The sequence below is a fragment of the Melanerpes formicivorus genome, unplaced genomic scaffold (genome assembly GCF_026170545.1).
Source record: "Melanerpes formicivorus ecotype bairdi unplaced genomic scaffold, bMelFor1.0.p_v2 SCAF_28, whole genome shotgun sequence".
Taxonomy (NCBI): domain Eukaryota; kingdom Metazoa; phylum Chordata; class Aves; order Piciformes; family Picidae; genus Melanerpes; species Melanerpes formicivorus.
Window position 1 is genome coordinate 9,906,967 of NW_027142380.1, and position 19,320 is coordinate 9,926,286.

General features: G+C 47.4%; 1 protein-coding gene across 4 annotated transcripts in view; it reads left to right on the forward strand.

Annotated features, from left to right (window-relative positions):
• The first annotated feature begins 2,221 nt into the window (after positions 1–2,221).
• The window catches only part of LOC137449153 (contactin-4), a 425,057-nt gene continuing 407,958 nt past the window's right edge, over positions 2,222–19,320 (forward strand). For 2 of the 4 annotated variants that reach the window (XM_068154396.1, XM_068154400.1), the window contains exon 1: positions 2,222–2,359. The gene's annotated coding sequence lies outside the window, so the exon portion shown is untranslated. Of the gene's footprint in view, positions 2,360–2,456; positions 2,768–19,320 lie in introns of those variants that run through there. The other 2 variants (XM_068154397.1, XM_068154399.1) reach the window with 2 other exon arrangements.

A 19,320-nucleotide genomic window follows, 5' to 3' on the forward strand; every position in this document is an offset into this window, starting at 1 on the left:
CTGCACCAGGGGAGGTTTACACTGGATATTAGGAATAGTTTCCTCCCCCAAAAGGGTTATCAAGTGCTTGTACAGGGAACTGGTGGAATCATCACCCCTGGAAGGATTTCAAAGCAATGCAGATGCGGTGCTGAGGGACATGCTTTAGTGGTGGCCTGGCAATGCTGGGTTAACAGTTGGCCTTGATGATCTTAAAGGTCTTTTCCAGCCCAAACAATTCCACGATTCTATGTGGGAGCTGAGCATTCCTAAGGCACTGTGCACAGCAGTACTCAGCAGCTACTCAGGGCTGTCCCAGCCAAAGCTGCTCAGCTATCTCCAGCTGCTAGAGACACCCTGGCCCTTTCCTTTCCTGCAGCGTGGAGTGCCGGCCAAGCCCTCTGGATCCACGCAGACAAACCCTATGTGGGATTGAGTGTGGGATCCCAGAATGCCACCTTCTTGAGCCTCTCAGGGGGCTTCCCAACTACCTTTTTGGTGCTGATAAAGAGGTTCTGATAGATGGAAAGGAAACCTCTGAGCGAAGGCACGCAGAGTGCGGAGCCATAAGCGGCAGTAAGGGCGACTCCAACCTGTGCTGCCGTTAATTGCCAGTTTATATCGACGTGCAGTTTATTAAACCATAAAGCAAAGGCAGCAAGCACTGAGAGCAGCTCTAGAGATAATTAAACATAATAAGGGTTTCACTTAATCCCTCAAACCCCACGGGAGGCACAGTTAAGACAGAATACCCTCTTTGCACTGAAACACGGTGGGGTTTTTTTACGTGGTCATTTAAGAGCGTTTCCCACTCCAAGATGCCAGGACAGGGCAGAAAGGTAGGTCCCACCTGCACTTCTGAAGACATTTTAATTCTTTTCTTTGCACCCTTAAATCATTCTTCTTATTAAGCCCAAACTCTGACTTTACAAGCAGCTCCTGGCTCATTATGTGTATTGCGGTAGCAAGCAGAGAACCTCCTGAGGGATCCTGAGACAGGTCTCAGAGCAGGACAGCAGATGGGCAGATTGGTGGCCAGGAGGGCTAGAAGGCAGCAGGGATGGGACCTGTGTGCTCTCTCCTCTCCAGCTTGTGTCATCTCCCTGCACATGACATTCATTTCTTGGATGAGGAGGGTCAGGAAGGAGAGGGTGGACTGGCTGTGTGGAGTGGGAGACTGGCAGAGCAGAAGGATGAAGGAGCTTTGTAATAGTGAAAACAATGTGGCAAATCTGAGTTTAAAGTTGAAGGCAAAGGGGGTGTGTGTGTGTGTGTGAGGAATACAGAAATAAATGCCCTGAGCATTTAGGATTCTTCGGTCTTTCATTAATGGGAATGAGACTGGTTGAGGATGGGAAAAAAAGCAGGGAGTGGGAATGAATCAAACTCCCCAGAAGCAATACTCTGCGGCGTGGGGAGCAGAGGAGGTGCCCCAGGATGTGGGAAGCAGAGTGGGTGCCCTGGAGTGCAGGAAGCAGCTCAGTCTGGGTGGTGAGGGGATGTGGTAGTTTTGGAAAGAACCATACGGGAGCTGAAAGGTAAGTGAAAAGGGAGGAAAATTGGGGAAAAGGGGGAAAAGAGGGGAGAAGGAAGGAAAAAGAGAAAAAAAAGTTGGGGGGGTAGAAAAGGGGTTGGGGGGGGGAAGAAAGGGGGAGGAGGAGAAAAAAAGGAGGGGAGAAACAAGGAAACCCAGAGGAAGAGGAGGGAAAAAAAAAGGGGAAAGGTGTAAAAGTGGAGAAAAACCTGGAAAAAGGGGTAAAGGTGAAAAAGGAGGGGGAAAAGGCGGGGTGGGGGGAGGGGGGAGAGGGGCGAGGAAGAAGAGAAAAATGGGGGGGGGGGGGGTGTTTGAGAGGGGACAGGTGAGAAAATGGGAAAAAATGAGGAAAAACAGAGAAAAGGCGGGAGAACAGGGCGGGGGGGAGAGAGAGAAGGGAGAAAAAAGGAGGAAAAACGCGGGGAAAAGGGAGGAGAAAGAGGGAGAAAGGATGGAAAGGGAAAGTAAAAAGAAGGAAAAAGAGGAAATCTCCGCCAGGTTCAGGACTGAGCCGCTGTAGCAAAGCCCAGGGGATGGAGCGTTATACCGGGGCGGGGGAATGCCTGTGCCACAAGCGGCTCTCCCGGGCTGCGGGGCAGGAGAAGGGTTAAGGGCAGCCGCGCTGCCGCGGCTCCTCCGCCCGCCCCCCGCGCACGGCGCAGGTTTGGGAGGTGGGGTTTGGCTCGGCGCTCGCCCGGTTCCCCGGCCGCTTGATGCTCAATGCTGCGGCCGCGGGGCTGCTGCGGGACTTGCGCACCTCGGGGCTACCGCGCACGGCACATCACGGCCCGGGAGGGCAGGCAGAGCCCGCGGAGCCCCGGCATGTCCCCCCGCCCCGGTGCCCAGGTAAGAGCGCCTCTGCAGCGGGAGGAGGGAGGCGGGTTTGAAAAGATTAAACTGGGAATAAATCAGGCTTGAAACCGGTTGCGGTGGTGAGGGAAAGAAGAGAGTGGCTGGGCTGAACGGGGTGCGGAGCTCACTGCGAAGGGAAATGCTGAAAGAGGTGCGAATCTCCCCGTCAAGCGAGATGCTGAAAGGGATGCGGAGCTCGGTGTGCGGAGCTCCCAGGGAAGGGAGATGCTGGTAGGGTGCGGAGCGCAGGATGCGGAGCTCCCCACAAAAGCAGATGCTGAAAAGGGGTGCGGAGGTCGAAGTGCGGATCTCTCCGCGAAAGGAGATGCTGGAAGGGGTGAGGAGCGCAGGATGCGCAACTCCCAGGGAAGAGAGATGCTGAATGGGATGAAGAGCCCGGAGGTGAGGTTCCCCGGAGGTCCCCGTGGTGCCCCGCGGAGCGCAGCGCGGTTTCCGCAGCTCCTCGGTGGGTACCGGGCTGTATTCCCCAACTAAATCAGGGCGGAACGGAGCGAAGGGTCGGGCAGAATCAGCTCTGACCGTGGAAAGAGAGAAGAGAGAGCGGTGCAGAGCTCAGGGCTGTGCCAGTGTCTGCGGGCAGAGGGATGCTCCCTCCCAGGCTGGCAGAAATGCATGCAGAACTTTTTGCTTGCCGGCGTTGCCTTGCTCGAGTTTTAGCCTCTTCTTTTTTTCTTTCTTTTTGCTCTCCCTAGGCTGATGTTGCTTCCGTGTCGTGAGCAACATAACACAGCATGTTGTTTTATTTATCCCAGACAGGAGTGACTTGCTCTCTAAACTACAAATTAAGCGACGCGGCTTGCATAACAAGTGGAAATAGTTTGTATCTTACATACTAATTATCCATCACCTTTTAAAGGGAGCAAAACCGGGGTGGTTTGTTGGCTTGCGGGTTTGGGGTTGGTTTTTTTGAGGAGGGTTCAGTGAAACAGTCTGAGGTCTTGCGGCATCGTACTCATTTTTCCCTTGCTGGATTAGTGTGGGCAAAGGATTAAGAGCCAGCATGTTGATTAGGCGTCCTGAGGTGCGGGGAAGAAGGGGAGTGTTTGGCTCATGGAAAGAAGTCAGCTTTTACGTTTGTGCTTGCACATCCATCCTCCTGTTTACATGGTTCGGTTCAGGACCTGCATCCCAGCCGATAAATCATCCACATGAGAACAGGGACTGGTTTAAACCTCCGATTCAAATGGCCACGCTCTCCGTAACATCCCTTCCGACGCGGCATCCTCCCGGCTCCCTCCCAACGTGCCTGGATAGCTTCCCAGTAGCTGCCCTGAGGTTGGGATGGCGCAGCCTGTGGCATGTCCCAGCAGCATCGTAGCTCTCGGAACCCCTTCCCTGCTTTGCATCTCTTGCTCCCTGCCAGTAGCCCCATCCCAGGGGTGCATGTGAAGCTCCGGTCCAGGCTCCCATGCACCCAGACTCCCCGTGCTGCTGAAATGGGGTGTGGAAAGCAGGGCAATGGGGCTCTGCACTTGGGAGCAGCTTGGTGGACATACTCCAGAAGCTTGCTTTGCTGCTTTTCTGACCAGGACACTGATTTTTTTCCTTTTCTGGACCTGAGGAGCTTGCATTTTTACCCTGTGTTTGTTAAGTCCCTGAAAACTGCTTAAATGGCTCTTGAATAATCTTTCAAAGTCACCTCCCCTCTTTAATCTAATACCAAAAGGACTTACTCTACATGGCTAATCCCTCTTTTACTTGCCGTACAGCCTCATTTTGAGGTGTGCACACTGCTAATTTCCCCCCAAGCAGCCTGCTTTAGACAATGGCTTCTGCTGGTGTGCAGCAACCTCTCCCTCCTGTGCCAAACTCTGGGCAGAGCTGAGTACATCTGACAAGATTTTTGCTTGATTTCAGGAGGTGTTTCATCAGATACCCTCATGTGAACTAATACTTCTGCAGAAAGCCACACCAAAAAGGCTTTGGCTTGTCTGTAAATACCACCTCTGGGGAAACTCAGGAAGGTCTCCTGCTCCATGAGCCTGTGCCTTAGCTAGCTTGGAGGCAGTGCTTGGGTGAGGACTGAAGCAGGGTGTGCCTGCAGATAGTTGGAGTTGAATGATCCTGGCAGAACTCTGGCGACTTGGAAAATTTCCTGTCCTTATCTCCTGCCGTGGAGTTGAGCTCTCTTCTAGCCCGCCTAGTCTTCCCGGAATATTAAGCTTGTGCTGCTCTTGATGATGACAAAATAGATGTCTTGAATGTGAATGACAGCAGAAGAGAAGCTTACCTTTGCAAGAAGCCTTCCTTCTCCCTTAGCATGTAAACCTGATGATGTGATCTTGCCTTCAAACCGGAACTTTACATACAGCAACTATGATGTCCAGAGCTCCTTAGCCTCTCATCTGAGGTCACCAAGGGTGTCAGACAAGTGTGCTTTTAGTGTGCTCTGGGTGGTGGGAAGGGGTGAATGGCAGTGTGTCCTCTTATTTATGCCATGATAACACCTTTGGCAGTGGTGTGGCACAAGACCTCTTGGATGGGTGGTCTCTGAGACCACAGCCATCCTGCCCTGGTGTTACCTTAGTTGTGTTTGCAGGATTAATCCCTCTGCTGCTTATTCCCTGTGTGCTGATTTTATAACTGTCAGCTGTGGGGTGTTTATTATAGGGGGAAAACCAGCAGCACTGCAAGACAGCTGCTGAGACAGCCCACCTTGAATCTCAAACTTGCACCTCCTGATGTGTGAAAATGCTTATGGTTGATAGCCAAGTCTTTCTATTTACTGGGATTATCACTGCTTTGATTTAAAATGCATTCCTGTGTTATCCCATCGGGGACAGAAATAGCTCTAAGCTCCTGTACAATTTCTACTACAGATATAAACTTCAGAATGATTTTGTAGACGTTCTGGTGCCACATAACTTGGCTTGGGGAGTTGGCTTTGTCTGTGTAGTTAACTTGATTTAACCCCCCCAAAAAAAAAAACCAAACTCAGAGGTAAAGACAAGTCAGAGCTGAAGGAAGGATATTAACCACACGGTAGTTAGACCGTTCCCTTTTTATTTTCTCTTATGTTCTCTCTGAATTGTATTTGGTGAAGCGTGATGGAGGTGTCAGCCTCTGGTTTCCATCAGGGACATGGATGGGTGCAGACCTGGCACTGTGCAGGTATCTCTCCTGGGCTGTAGGAGATGCAGGAGAAGATGATATTGCTTAAAAATACTCTGCTGCCTTTGAAAGTTCATAAATCATCACAGGTCTATTTTTAGCTGTGTGAGATGAGAGCAAGGCTGGGGTTTCTTCCCACACCTCCCATCTGTGGCCTAAAATGACCCAGTAATGTCCCTGTAAAAGCTACTCACGTGCTCCTTTGGGTTTTGCTGGGGATCTCTTGTTCAGCCCCTCGATATCCAGAGGATGGGGCTCAATTTGCAGAGGGTTTGGTGCAACAGTTGGGAATCTTCCTTCACATGCAGAAGCTGGAAGCCTGGTGCTGTAGACTTAGGTAATGGTTGGACTGGAATGGTCTTTTCCCACTGATTCTGTGATTCTGTGCTTGGTGCATGAGTGATGTGCAGCCCCTGACAGCAAGGTAATCACAAACACAGAAAAGTAACATGAATCACACCACATCCACAAATGCCAGCTCCCAAGCTCTAATCTAGGCGTGCTGCCAAGGTTTAAACTTGCACACATCTTCCCTGTTATCTGCTACAGTGGTTCCTCAAATATAAATATGAATATCATGACAGTAGTGATTCACTCTTCTTATTATTAGCAAAGCAAATAGATAATGATGACATCCAACTGATTTACTCTTTCATACAAGGACACAGCTACTCCCTCTTCCTCCCCCCCCCCCCCCCTTATCCTTCACCAAAACCTCTTTGGGTTAAAGCTGCTTAGCATCAAACAGGTTCCCATTTCATTTAGGAAGCAGGACAAAAAGTATTTTCTACTCTGTACAGGGGTTTGCAGTGCTGTGTTGTGCTTGGGAAATAATTTCATCTTGTTCTTTTCCCTGGATACAAACAGTCACTTTTTATCTTAATCTGCTGGATAAAAATCTCTTCCCACAAGACACTAAGAAAAAGAGAGTGGGGGTGGTTTAATTGCTGGGTTAGATCACTGAAAGTCAAACCCTCAGGACCAACAGGGTCACAATTAATCTATTGACCTTGACATAGGCACGATTCAAATTTAGGGAGCTAGAGCATTAAGGGGGAAGTTTAGGCTCTGCAGTGTAAATTGGGACTTGATTTGCTCAGGGATGAAATTACAACATAGATGGATCAGCATGTGGACTTCCATGAGGTAAGTGATACATTTGCTGCATTATTCCACTTCAAAGAGATCTTTTGAGGACTCAAGGAAATAATCCAGGACCATTTACAGTCTTAAAATTACCTTTACAGGGCTTAGTTTTCACATTGTGTTAAGCAGCTCTACACAGTTCTACCACATTTGTTTCTTCTATTAGCTCTTTCCTGTGCTCCCAGTTGGTCAGCATTTCATGCTCTGTTACTTGAAGATGGAGATGTCTCAGATATGGTCAAACATCTTTGTTAATGAGTACAAGGATTGATATATCCAGTACTAAGCACTCCTAAGATACACTGTACTAAAGACTAAAAGCAAAGTACCTCACTGGTACTTCATCACCTTTTCTCCTCCTTGTTTTAGCAGAGGCTTGGAGCCAGGCTTCAATGAGACTCAGTGGACACAAGTGTCATGAACCATCTCACATGGGCTTTCCCCATTCTTGTTTACAGAGCAAGAGGTGGTTGAAAGACCAACTGGCAGGTTTGGCTTTCTCCAGAACTTTTTTAACCAGGAAAGCAACCCTGGGTGACGGTTCCTCTTCCTTTGCAGTCCTTGCTCAGAAGTAACATGGTCTAAAGTTTGTGCCCTTCACTCTGCCATCAGTGTCCTTCACCTCCCACAGCCCTTCTTGGGAGTAGTTTAATATCCAGCCTGACCACCACTTGCACCTCCTGGGATCTCCTGAATTAACTTCCCTCTGTGATGTCTGGTGTGCTGGGGAGAGCAGAGGGATTGCAACCTGATCTAGATGAACCTGTTTCAATAGGGATTTGGTCTTGATGATCTCTTCCAGAACCCAACAGTTGGTCTGTGATTGCAGCCAGCCAAGGGGACACAACCAGAGCTGATGAAATCTGGTGCCATAAGGGGATCTTGGAGCAAAGATGTAGCTATTTGAAGTTTCCAACAGCAGTGTGCCTTTGGTAGCTCTTCAGGAAACAAGTTAGTCCTGAGCTGCTTCTAACTCCAGATTGATTGAAGTTCTACCAGCAGAAGATCTTTGTTGGCCTCAGACATAATCTGTGGTCATAATTTATTTATATAAATGCTGAAGCAGTGAAGAGCTGTGGTATTTAAACCCAGTCTCCATCAGGTTTAGCAGGTCATTTTGGTCAATTAGAAGACTGAGAACAGGGAGCAAATGACAAAGTTGATATTTGTGATGGAAAACCCCTGTGTGCCAAATGGTAATTTCAGCTGAATTGTGAGAATATTTATTACCTACCAGTGGTTTCTTAACCCAGCTCTAAGTTTATTAAACTCTTTTTCTTTCCCTGCAGCTAACAGGATATTATCTGGGAATACTTCTAAACAACGTCTTGCTCAAACAATTAAACACATTTCCATCTCTGTGCTTCCAGTAATAAGAGTGTGAAAGCCCAACTAGCCATCTGTCTTTAGGATAGCTGGGGATATTCAGTCTACACTGCTCCTTGGTTGTATGGTTATGGTCCTCATCTCCTATTTTCATATCTTTCTAGCTATAGATATAAAGCCTTGAGTAGAGGTTTTTCTCCAGTTGGAATAAAAGCCATGGTTTGAGAGGTCTCCCCCTTCCTGGCCTCTTTTAATGAGTAATCAGTATAAAAACTGAATTCTACTGCACTGTTTCCTCCATGTCCATCTCCTGAGAGAGCCACAGTCTGTTCTGTACCTTTATAGTCTCATGACACTCACTACCTATGAGCCAAGGGCTGATCTTAGGGGTTGAAGCAGCCCATAAGAAGTCCAGGTTTCTGTCAGGTAGGTCTGCTCTCCTTGGGCTGATATATCTGAGCCACCTTCTGTTAACGTAGCTGTAGGCTTGTACCAGGTTGAAGTCAATTTATAGAACAAGTTGTGTATTAGCAAAGAACACGTATGGCTGAGTCAGTGGCAAAAGAAACATCCTGGCTAACTGCCACAGTGCTGAGCTGCTTTTCTTAGCCCACCCACGGCAACCTTGCTTTCTGACATCATCATTTGCTAGATCTTCTCTCCTTGGACCATTAGTGGGACCACCACATTTTTACCTAGCATGTGTGTGAGGAACCTGCAGCCGGTGGGCTACCAATGGGGCATGAATCCATTTGATGTGATTTTCTTTTCCATTATATTCTTTGGTAACACTGTACCTGGTGTTTATGGTGTGACCTGTGACAGACTTGCTTGGTGCTGAGCAGAGGAAGGTTCTTCACTTCCCAAACAGAGCACCAAACAGCTTTCACCTAATAAGGATTCTTCTCATCCCTACTGCCTCCCTGTCGGGCATTGGAGGTAAAAGTTCTGTATCCTCTTGTGATGAATGAATGGCTGAATCTTCTTGGTCTTTGCCTCTCAGTCTTTTGGAAATAGTAGTAATGAAAGAAGCTTCTGAGCAGCACTCAACTCCTAGCTGTTTGGGGTTTTTTCAAACGAGTTACTTAGCATAAGAGGAGAACATTTGCCTAAGAGGGTTTTAGTCCAAGAGTGACTTTTCATATTTAATTGATCTGTATTGTTCAATTAGGGAGATGTATAATGCCTTTTGTTGTGCATGTATGGCTGGAAGTAGAAATGAATGAAATATGAAGTACAGCAGAAGACTAATTTCGAGCAGAATCAGCTCTTAGTGATGCACAAACCAGGATTTCAGCCCAGGCCTTGATATGCTTCAGTAAATAGGAATTGTGCAAGGACATCAGATCGTTACTCCTGACATGCAAATTAATCTGAATTAGAATAGTTCTCCTTATTCTGGCTAGAATTCAGTAATAAATCAGATTTATAACCATTTCCAGCTCCCCAAGTAAAGTTTAAATGGATTTCAGGGTATTACCACTTCTCTGGAAAGAGCTCTTTGGGGCTTCAAAGCTCCCCATGCTTTCCCAAATCCAAGTGCAGTGCCGACAGTGAGGAGCTCAGCAGACCGCAGAGCAACGAGAGACGAACAAACACGAGTGACAAGGATCCCACAAAGTGACACGGATCCTGCCAAATGACTCAGATCCCACAAAGCGACAGAGATCCCAGAGAGTGACACGGATCCCACAGGGTGGCAGCACTCAACCCGCGTGGCTCCAGCTGCGGCCGGATCAGTTTCAGCCCCGGCTGGGGATGGTGCATCCTGCAGCACATCCTGCAGCACATCCCGCGGTGCATCCCGCAGCACATCCCTCCCGGTCAGGAGCTTCGGGAGTGAATCCCTTTCTGTGAGTCCAGGCCGGGGCCAGTTTGCAGGATTTCAAGTGGATTTTTGGATTTTTGGATTTTTTTGCCTATAACCCTAATCCCAGCTTTTACAGCAGAATGTTCTTAAGTCTGAGGAATCCCCTAAAAAACCCACACCGCCTCATTTTTCTTCTTCTTTCACAGCTGTTGTGGTACTCTGTGACTTACAATGCTGGTGTGCCTCCCAGTTTCCCCCCTTCATTTTCCCCACTCCTTTAGTACTCACTGTTATCCATCTTTCCTTGCACAGCCTGATGCAGCAGGTCCTCTTAGCTTGTGTCTGACAGGCAAAGGGCTTTTTGTGCCTTGCTCAGCATTACCCTCTCTCTGCTCCTCCCCAGCTCCTTTCCTTTCAACACAAGATGATCAAGAGAACAAAAGGGTTCCTCTGTTGGATCCAGACTTGCTGGTATCTGCTTATTCATGAAGAATAATCAGAAATCAGTGCAGAAAACCAGTGCCCACAAGCAGGGAGCAGACAGTCAGTTCAGAGAAGCTGCCCTGAAAGGTGCTTGGCACAAGGAAAAGTTTGTCTGTGTGCAGTTCTCCTCATTGATGACTTGCAGGAAGTGTTTCTGGGAGTGTAATGGCTTCAAGTTTTACCAGGGAAGGTGTAGGTTGCATATTAGGGGGAAAAAAATCTTTGTTGAATGGTTCATCAGGCACTGGAACAGGCTGCCCAGGGCAGTGGTGGAGTCACCATCCCTAGAGGTGTTTAAAAGATGCTTGGATGAGGAGCTCAGGGACATGGTCTAACAATTGTGTACAGGGAGGTGTTAGGTTGTGGTAGGACTCAGTCTTTTAAGGTCTTTTCCAACGAGTCAGTTGTATGATTCTATGTACACATCTGCTAAGGTCAGCTTAGTGTTAGTCCAGCCCAGAAATCCATGCAGCAGAAGAGATCTGCCAACTCCACTTTCAGTGGGCATCTAGCAGGCATCTCTCTGTGGGCAGCGAGGAGGTCTGTGAGCCCTAGGGACGGGCAGGGCAGATGGAAAGCACTCAGCACCCTTCCCTCTCCCAACTCTGCTGCCATACAAATGTTGCCCTGTTTGCCAACACTTCCTACAATGTATGTTAAATGAACATACAGCACATTGTTGTACTGGGGAGGGAAGAGGTGGGAGAGAAGCAGATGTGGAGAAATACTAAGCTAAGCTTTGGCCAACCTCTTTTCAGTGGTGCCCAGCAACAGACAAGGGGCAGTGGGCACAACCTAGAGCACAAGAGGTTCCATCTGAACAGAAGAAACTTCTTAGCTGTAAGAGTGCCAGAGCCCTAGAGCAGGCTCCTTCTTTGGAGAGATTTTACATCCACCTGGGCATTGTGTTCCTGGGCAAGCTGCCGTGGGTGCCTCAGCTTTAGGAGGAGGGTTTGGACTACATGGTTTCCAGAAGTGCTTTCCAGCCCCCACCATGCTGGGATTGTGTAAGGCTGTGTCTTTCCTCTTATTGTTATTTTATTCTGTGCCTTGTGCTGGTACAAATCAAAGAATTGCTTGGGTGAATGCAGCGTTTGATGGGTCTCCTAATTGCAGATGTAGGGAGGGGGGGAGGGAGGAAATAAAACACAAATCAAATCTAGCTGAGAATGAAGAGCACAAAACAAGGATTGACTCAATATTTTCTCTAGTCAAGTGGAAAAAAAAGGAAACCTAGAATGAGAAAGCTGGAAAGGTCAAACTAATTTGTACTCATGTGATAATAGGTAATACCTCCACTGTTTATGAAGCTTGCATAGTCTCCCCGGTGTTAACCACTGTAATAAACCTGATGGTGATTTGGAGAGATTAAAAATGAAATAGCAATTGTTTCCACCTTCCTCAAGCCTTAATCTGTTCTGGTTTAGGATTCCCTGAACAAGTTGCCTATTCTTTACAATTTGGTTGAGATGAAATTCCTTGGGTTCTTTCGTCTCCGCTCTGCTGCGGCTGGGGGAAGATCGTTTGAAACAACAACAAAATCAAAATTAATAGTGAGGTTGATAAGAGTGAAAATGCTGCCTGTGCCTTGCTGCTTAAGCATTCTGGCTGTGTTCCCCTGTTTGTTTATTTTGCTGCAGTCTTCCCTGTTTATTTACGAGGGTAAGTGGAATTTTTATCTGCACGTACGGCGACTGTTGTTAAAATAGGAATAACTGGTGACCTCCCAACAGCCCAAACTGCCTCCTGCTGCCTCAGTTCTCCAGGAGGATTTCTGGTGTCTTTCAGTGGCCACTGGAATTTCATAGAATCAATAAGGTTGGAAAAGACCTCAGAGATCATAAAGTCCAACCTATCACCCCACGCCTCATGACTAACTGAACTATGGCTTCCAGTGCCACATCTAATCCTTTTCTGAACACCTCCAGGGATGGTGACTCCACCACCTCCCTGGGCAGCACATTCCAATGGCCAATTACAGTTTCTGGGAAGAACTTTCTCTTCACCTCCAGTCTAAACTGCCCCTGGCTTGAGGCTGTGTCCTCTTGTTCCGGTGCTGGTTGCCTGGGAGAAGAGACCAATCTCCACCTGGCTACAACCTCCTTTCAGGTAGTTGTAGAGAGCAATAAAATCTTCCCTGAGCCTCCTCTTCTCCAGGCTAAGCAACCCCAGCTCCCTCAGCCTCTCCTCACAGGGCTGTGCTCCAGACCCCTCCCCAGCCTCGTTGCCCTTCTCTGGACACGTTCAAGTGTCTTAATATCCTTCTTAAATTGGGGGGCCCAGAACTGGACACAAATTGTGTGAACTTTCCTGGGATTCTGGGTTTTTTTTTTTGACATCAGGAAAAATTTTCCCCTGGGTGATGCAGCACTGGAGCAGGCTGCCCAGAGATGTTGAGGTGTCTCCTTCTCTGGAGAACTTCCAACCCCAGCTGAGCCATTGTGATCCTGTGCAAGCTACTGTGGGTGCCCTGATTTAGTTGGGGGTCGGACTGGGTGATCCACAGAGAGTCCTTCCAATCCCCACCATGCTGGAGGTTTTTCCTGGGCATCACAGGGAATTGCATTGGAGAGAAAACTTTCCAAGGCAAGGCCAAACCCAAATTTGAAAAGGTTTTGTTTGTTAAACTCTTAAACTCATTTTTTTTTGCTCAGGATGTAGGAAAATACGTTACAAAACTGTCCTGAAAGGCTTTGTTTCAACCAGCCAGAGCCCTTAGTTTGGGGAGAAAAGCTTTATGGAGCCTGGTGAATCAAAGGCACACCTCACAGAGATTTCTCATTTCATGTCTTGGTGCAGACTGCTTTGGATTCCATCACTTCATGACTTTTTTGGATGAACACCTTAGGAAATGTTCAAAGCCAGGGGCCTTGAGCAACCTGGTATGAGGGAGGTGTCCTTGCCCATGACAGGGGGTTGGAACTAGATGATTTCTAAAGTCTCTTCCAACCCAAACCGTTCTGTGATTTTTGTGATTGTTTTTTCCATGAAGCAACAGAGGACTGCATGAGGAGTCCCTCCTGCCTCATGTACAGCAAAAAGTGTTGGCTCCAGAGGAATTCACTTGCCAGGCTTATTGCTGAGACATTTAATATCCAGAATGATTTAGTATATCAAATTCTAGAGTTTGGGGCTGAGTGTAGCTGCATTCGTCATTGTTGCAGAACCTTGACAGTGAACAAAAGGTGCTGCAGGGAACCATAACTCACACAGCAAATTAATGGGTTCCTGGCTTTGCTTGCTCAGCTCAATGGAATCTGGGAACAACGTGGCCTCAGCAGCCAAGGGCTTTCTGCAACAAGTATGTGGTTTAGGAGTTTGCATGTCCTTCATGCCTGGGGTGGATATTAAAAGTGTGGCTGGCTCTGACTGGTGATTTTCATTCACAGAATCACACAGTCACAGAATGTTAGGGGCTGGAAGGGACCTCCAGAGATCATCTAGTCCAACCCCCCTTGAAGATACTTCACCATACTTGAAAGGAGGAAAAAGACAACCAACCAACCAACCAGCTTGCCAGCTGTTGTGGGAGCAAGATGCAATTGTTTTAACAGAATTATTTCTCTTTAGTGGGTGTCCATAAGAAAAGAAAGAACTTGATTGAGAAGGTTTTGTCTGCCCTGGATTCTGTTGTGTCACACTGCAGCAGAAAACTTAAAGTTATTAACACAGTGACACTCCCAGGCCACGTACCACCACTGATAACTTTTGCCACAGGACAGATGTGCATTGTAAGAAGGTATTTAGAATCATAGAACTGTTTTGGTTGGAGGAGGCCTTCAGGATCATCAAATCCAACCATTAACTCAGCACTTCCAGGTCACCCCTAAACCATGTTCCTCAGCACCTATGTGGCTATGAAACCCCTCCAGGGATGGGGACTCCATCACTGTCCTGGGCAGCCTGTTCTAGGGCTTGACAACCCTTTTGGAGAAGAAATTGTTCTTCATGTCCATCCTAAAACTTCCTTGGTGCAACCTGAGGCAGTTTCCTCTTGTTCTATCGCTACAAGATTGAGTTTCAAGGCCAGGCAGTGTTTTTCCAGTGTGTAAGCACTGTCCAGCTGTACAGCATGATTGTACTGTCTCATCTGCTTTTCTACTTCAATCTTCTGGACCACTGAAGTTAGAGACCCAACAGCATGTGGCAAAAGATGCCAATAACAGCTCTATAATACCTTCTTCTGGTTCATTCAATCCCATGTAAGCAGCAGCTTGGAGTGGAGCTGCACAGCACAATGCTGGCCAACCACTGGAGGTAAGGAAGAGAGTCCTTAATCCTTAGAGCAGATGAGGTGAAACATCACAGCTTCTGTGCAGGCATGACAAAGAGGAGTCTACTCTGCCACAGCTAGCAGGAATGGACAGGATGCAGTGTTTCTATTGCTGTTTGTTTAATTACATTAGATTTGCTTCTCTGTACACATTTGTCCTCAGAGATGTACCTTGGAAGCTCTGTCTCCTGAGCAGTCTGTGCTGAGCAGGAGCAACGGACTTGTGTGGTAAAAAAGGGTTATCAAAGACTGGACAGGCTGCCCAGGGAAGTAGTTAAATCCCCATTCTAGATGGACCCAAAGCTGTCTAAATATAGTGCTCAAAGACAGGGTGTAGTGGTGACCCTGGTAGGTAGTGGTTGGACTTGATGGTCCTGAAGGTCTTTTCCCACCATAGTGATTCTGTGGGATGGATGCTGCTTAAAGAACCACTGAGCCATCTCTTTGCTTTGGGAGAGGAAAACATGGGAGTCACAGAGGGGGTGGAAAATTGGTGAAGGGCAGGAGGCATGGGAAGAAAACTTCAACAGGCCAGGGAAAAGTTCCTCCTTTCAATTCTTTTCTCCTCCACCTAGACTCTTCTGTCCCTTACTGCTTTGGTGGCTCCACTCACATTGTGGGTCATGCAGTTAGCAGTAAGAAAGACATCCCAGAGATGACTGAATTATGGATGCTTCTCTGTCAACACAATCTGAGACTTGTCAAAAGCTTTGTTTATGGTGGGGTCGCTACCAAGGAGGCTCTCCTGCTCTCAAGGAGAGGACTTGCAGCAGTGTTCAGCTGGACCACCCCTTCCTGCATCCCTGTCTTCATCCTGGTTGCTCAGGTGGTGCAGAGGGTCACCCGTTCTGTCTGAAGACGACATCTAGCTTCTTTGTTGGGCCAGGAGGAAGATCCTTTAAATCCTCTTTGAAAAGCAATTAACCTGTCAGTGGAGTGGTCTGCAAACTGAAATCAGCCCTGGGACAAACACCACCACCCCCACTCCCCCCCGCCAGCTGTTAGGCTTGATTTTAACATGGCAGGAAGTTCTGAGCTTTGTGGTGGGGCAGTTTTGTGGCTCAGCCAATGCTCCCAACCACTCCCAGAGACAGCAAGCCTACCTCTGATAGCCTGCTTGCTATCAGCACATTCTGTATCTCAGGACCATTTTCTTATTATGATTATTATTGTATTTTAGAACCATTACCTAAAATAGGGCATCAGTGCCCCTAGGAAAGTGGATTATCCTTTCCTGGATAGCTGCTTCTATTTCAACTCGAGAAAATTTGATTCATATTTCTGCAGCACTGCCACTAAACTGCTTTCGAAAGCAGAGTCGCAGTGCAAGAGCAAATTAGATTCGTGTAGGGAGAAAGGAAATGTTGTTGTTGGCATTGCAAGTGTCCAAAGGGGTTGGAGTGAAACTAATCTTACAGATCAAACTTCAATTGAGTTCTGATACCACGCAGATAATGCAGTTCTACACCTGGAAAATCCCAGCTGCCAGCAAAAAAGTAAAAAACCCAACACCAAACCCAACTTCAGGGTCATGTTTTCAAATGGCACTTCTCAGTCTTCCTCGGTCTGGCTCATCCAGCTTCAATCTCTGGCAGAGCTGGGATGTCAGATGGAGCTGCTCTGATATGAGGACAGACTGAGGGAGTTGGGGCTGTTCAGTCTGGAGAAGAGAAGGTTCTGAGGAGAACTAATTGTCACCTTCCAGTCTCTGAAGGGGGCTACAAGAAAGCTGGGGAGGGACTTTTGAGGGTGTCAGGGAGTGATAGGACTGGGGGCAATGGAACAAAACTAGCAATGGATAGATTCAGATTGGATGTTAGGAAGAAGTTCTTCCCCAGGAGGGTGGTGAGAGCCTGGCACAGGTTGCCCAGGGAGGTGGTGGAAGCCTCCTCCCTGGAGGTGTTTGCAGCCAGGCTGGATGTGGCTGTGAGCAACCTGCTGTAGTGTGAGGAGTCCCTGGCCATGGCAGGGGGACTGGAGCCGGCTGACCCTTGTGGTCCCTTCCAACCCTGACAATTGTATGATTCCGTGATTATCACAGCATAGGTCCTGCAAAGAATTTTGGGCTATGTGAGTCTCCTCAAAAAATGAAAATCAAGCAAAAAGAAGAAGGGTGGGGGAATGCTCTTCAAGGCTTTCTGAAATCCTTCACAAATTGCAGCAGTCTGAAATGGCTGCTGCTGGCTGTCTCAGGGACTTTGGAGTAAGGCTCTGAAAATTCAGGACAGACTACAGCTAAGCCAAACATCTCCAGGAGAAAAATACCTTGGGAAGTTCTGCAGTTTGAAGCAGGAGCAGTTAGAATCAAACTGGAGAACTTATTTGACCCTTCTGATTGTAGTCTCAGAACAGACTCAAAATTTCAGCTCTTTAATTATCCCTGTGGAATTCTCCTGAGCCAGTTGTGTGCTGTTGTATTGGAGATGAAGAAGTGAGATGTACATGCCAAGGTGGTCAGAGACACAGAGATATTTGAGTACTTCAGGGTAAGCTCCCCCCAAATTCTTCCAGTTTTAGGGTAGTGAGCCATTAAAAATGAGAAGTTTATGGCAGAGGAGAGATTTTAACACCGATTTCTCTTCTTATCCCCCACAGATTGCATCTTAGCTCTGTTTTATGCCTAAAGCAAATGTAATTATTTTTGCAGCTGTGTTTTCATCTTGGATCAATCCTTCCCAACTCTCTCTGAATCTTTCCTTTAAACCCACCCATACCTGGCACTGAAATTCTCTCTCTGAAGATGGCATCAGATACGATGTAGCTGTCTAAAACATTGTGAGCAAACCTAAGCACTCCCCTAGAAATAGTTGGCCATTGTGTAAAGTATAAAATATCATGCAGTATTTAAATCCAGCTGCAGAGAAGCCTCTGTAACTATACTGACAGCATCTAAATTTAGCAACTAATTAAATTCCATGGAAGAGGAGAATGCATTTCTCCATTGCAATCTGCCTCTTGTAAGGACAAAGATTATGTGTGTTATCTGTACTTCTATTTTAATATAATGTAGTGTATTTATATAGATAATAACCTCATACCTGTGCTTTCTGAGTGTCTATACCTCAACAGGAGGAGAAAATTCTCTACAGTGAGGGTGGCAGAGCCCTGGAGCAGGCTGCTTAGGGTGGGGTTGTGGAGTCTCCTTCTCTGGAGACTTTCCAAACCTGCCTGGATGCATTCCTGTGCAGACTACCCTGGGTGATCCTGCTTTTGAGGGGCTGGACTCAATGATCCCTGGAAGTCCCTTCCAACCTCTAACACTCTGTGACCTCTGCTAAAAACGACACTCCAGTGTCAGAGTGAATGCAAGCTGGCGCTGAGCCTCAGCTGCCCTTCGGTCTGGTCTGTGGCCACAAGGTTGAGAAGGGGACAGTCACTCCTTCCTTGACACTTAGTCCACATCTGGATCCCCTTTAATTATCACAGGGTCACAGCATGTTAGGGGTTGGAAGGGACCTCTGGAGATCATTGAGTCCAACCCCCCTGCCAGAGCAGGACCATAGAATCCAGCACAGGTCAAAAAGGAATGCTTCCAGATGGGTCTGGAAAGTCTCCAGAGAAGAAGACTCCACAACCCCTCTGGGGATCCTGCTGCAGTGCTCTGTGACCCTCATAGTGAAGAAGTTCCTCCTCACGTTGAGGTGGAACCTCCTGTGCTGTAGTTTATATCTATTGTCCTTTGTCCTACTCTGAGATAGTTGCTAAAGGAGGTGGTTTGACATGAGGGGCAGTGGGGTGCCAGGGACCGTGCCCTGAGAGACAGGATCTGGATTCATCCTGCTCAGAGCTTCTGTCGTTCATGACCAAACCATTTTTCTCCCTGGAAAAGCCAATTCAGGCATTTTCTTTTCCAGTCACTTCTCTGACCAAGCCTCTGTCTGGGGAAGGCTTTGGCTTTAAGGCTGTGATGAAATTAAGCATGTACCCAAAGCCTTACAGGATCAGGGCCAAACACTTTAAATAATTGATGGACTGATTTATTTCTTTAGCCTTTGTAAAGTAAACCGAGTTTCAGATCAACATGAGCTGACTTAGATGTTTCATTGGGGCGGGGGGGGGGGGGGGGGGGGGGGGGAAGGAAAGAAAAAGAAACAGAAAAGCCCTTTGAATTTCACTGATTTCCCACAGGATTAACTTGGGACTAGGAAAAAAAACCCTCAACTTCAGCTTCATCCTTCTTTCTCTCTCTCCAGCCAAACACCATTTTTTTCCTCCTTTTTTTCTTTTGCTCAGTTTTTTATTATTATGATTCCTCTGAAGGTGAAAAAAAAAAGAACCTTCTTCAATTAAATATCTGATCTGAAAAGTGGAGGGGAGGGGAGGGGAGGGAAGTTGTTGCTAGCAATTGTGAACTGAAGTTGGCCAACTGTCCCTGAGGGTGTTTTGATTTTGCAGACTGTTTTGTCTGGGTCGTTCTTGTAAAGGTTTATAAATTAGTAATACAGCCAGGGGAGATGCTCCTGACCCAAATATTGAGGAAGCTGAGAGGAAAAAGGTGAATGGAGGCCAACAAAAAAAAATGGAAGAAGAAATAAAAGTAAAGAGGAGAAGGAGGAGCAGATAATGAGCATCCAGGTTTGGATTGCTAAATGGTTCTGTGGTCTTGCAGATGGGTCTGGAGGAAGGATGTCATTTGTACAGGCAGGAGATGGGAGGAAGGGAAATTAGTTTGTGGGAAAAGGAGCAGGAAATGTGTGTCTGTCTTGGATGGGGCCTCATATTCCACTTCTGCAAATGGCTCGATTTTTATTAGCTGGAATGAAGGCTGTGGCAGTGACTCTGGGC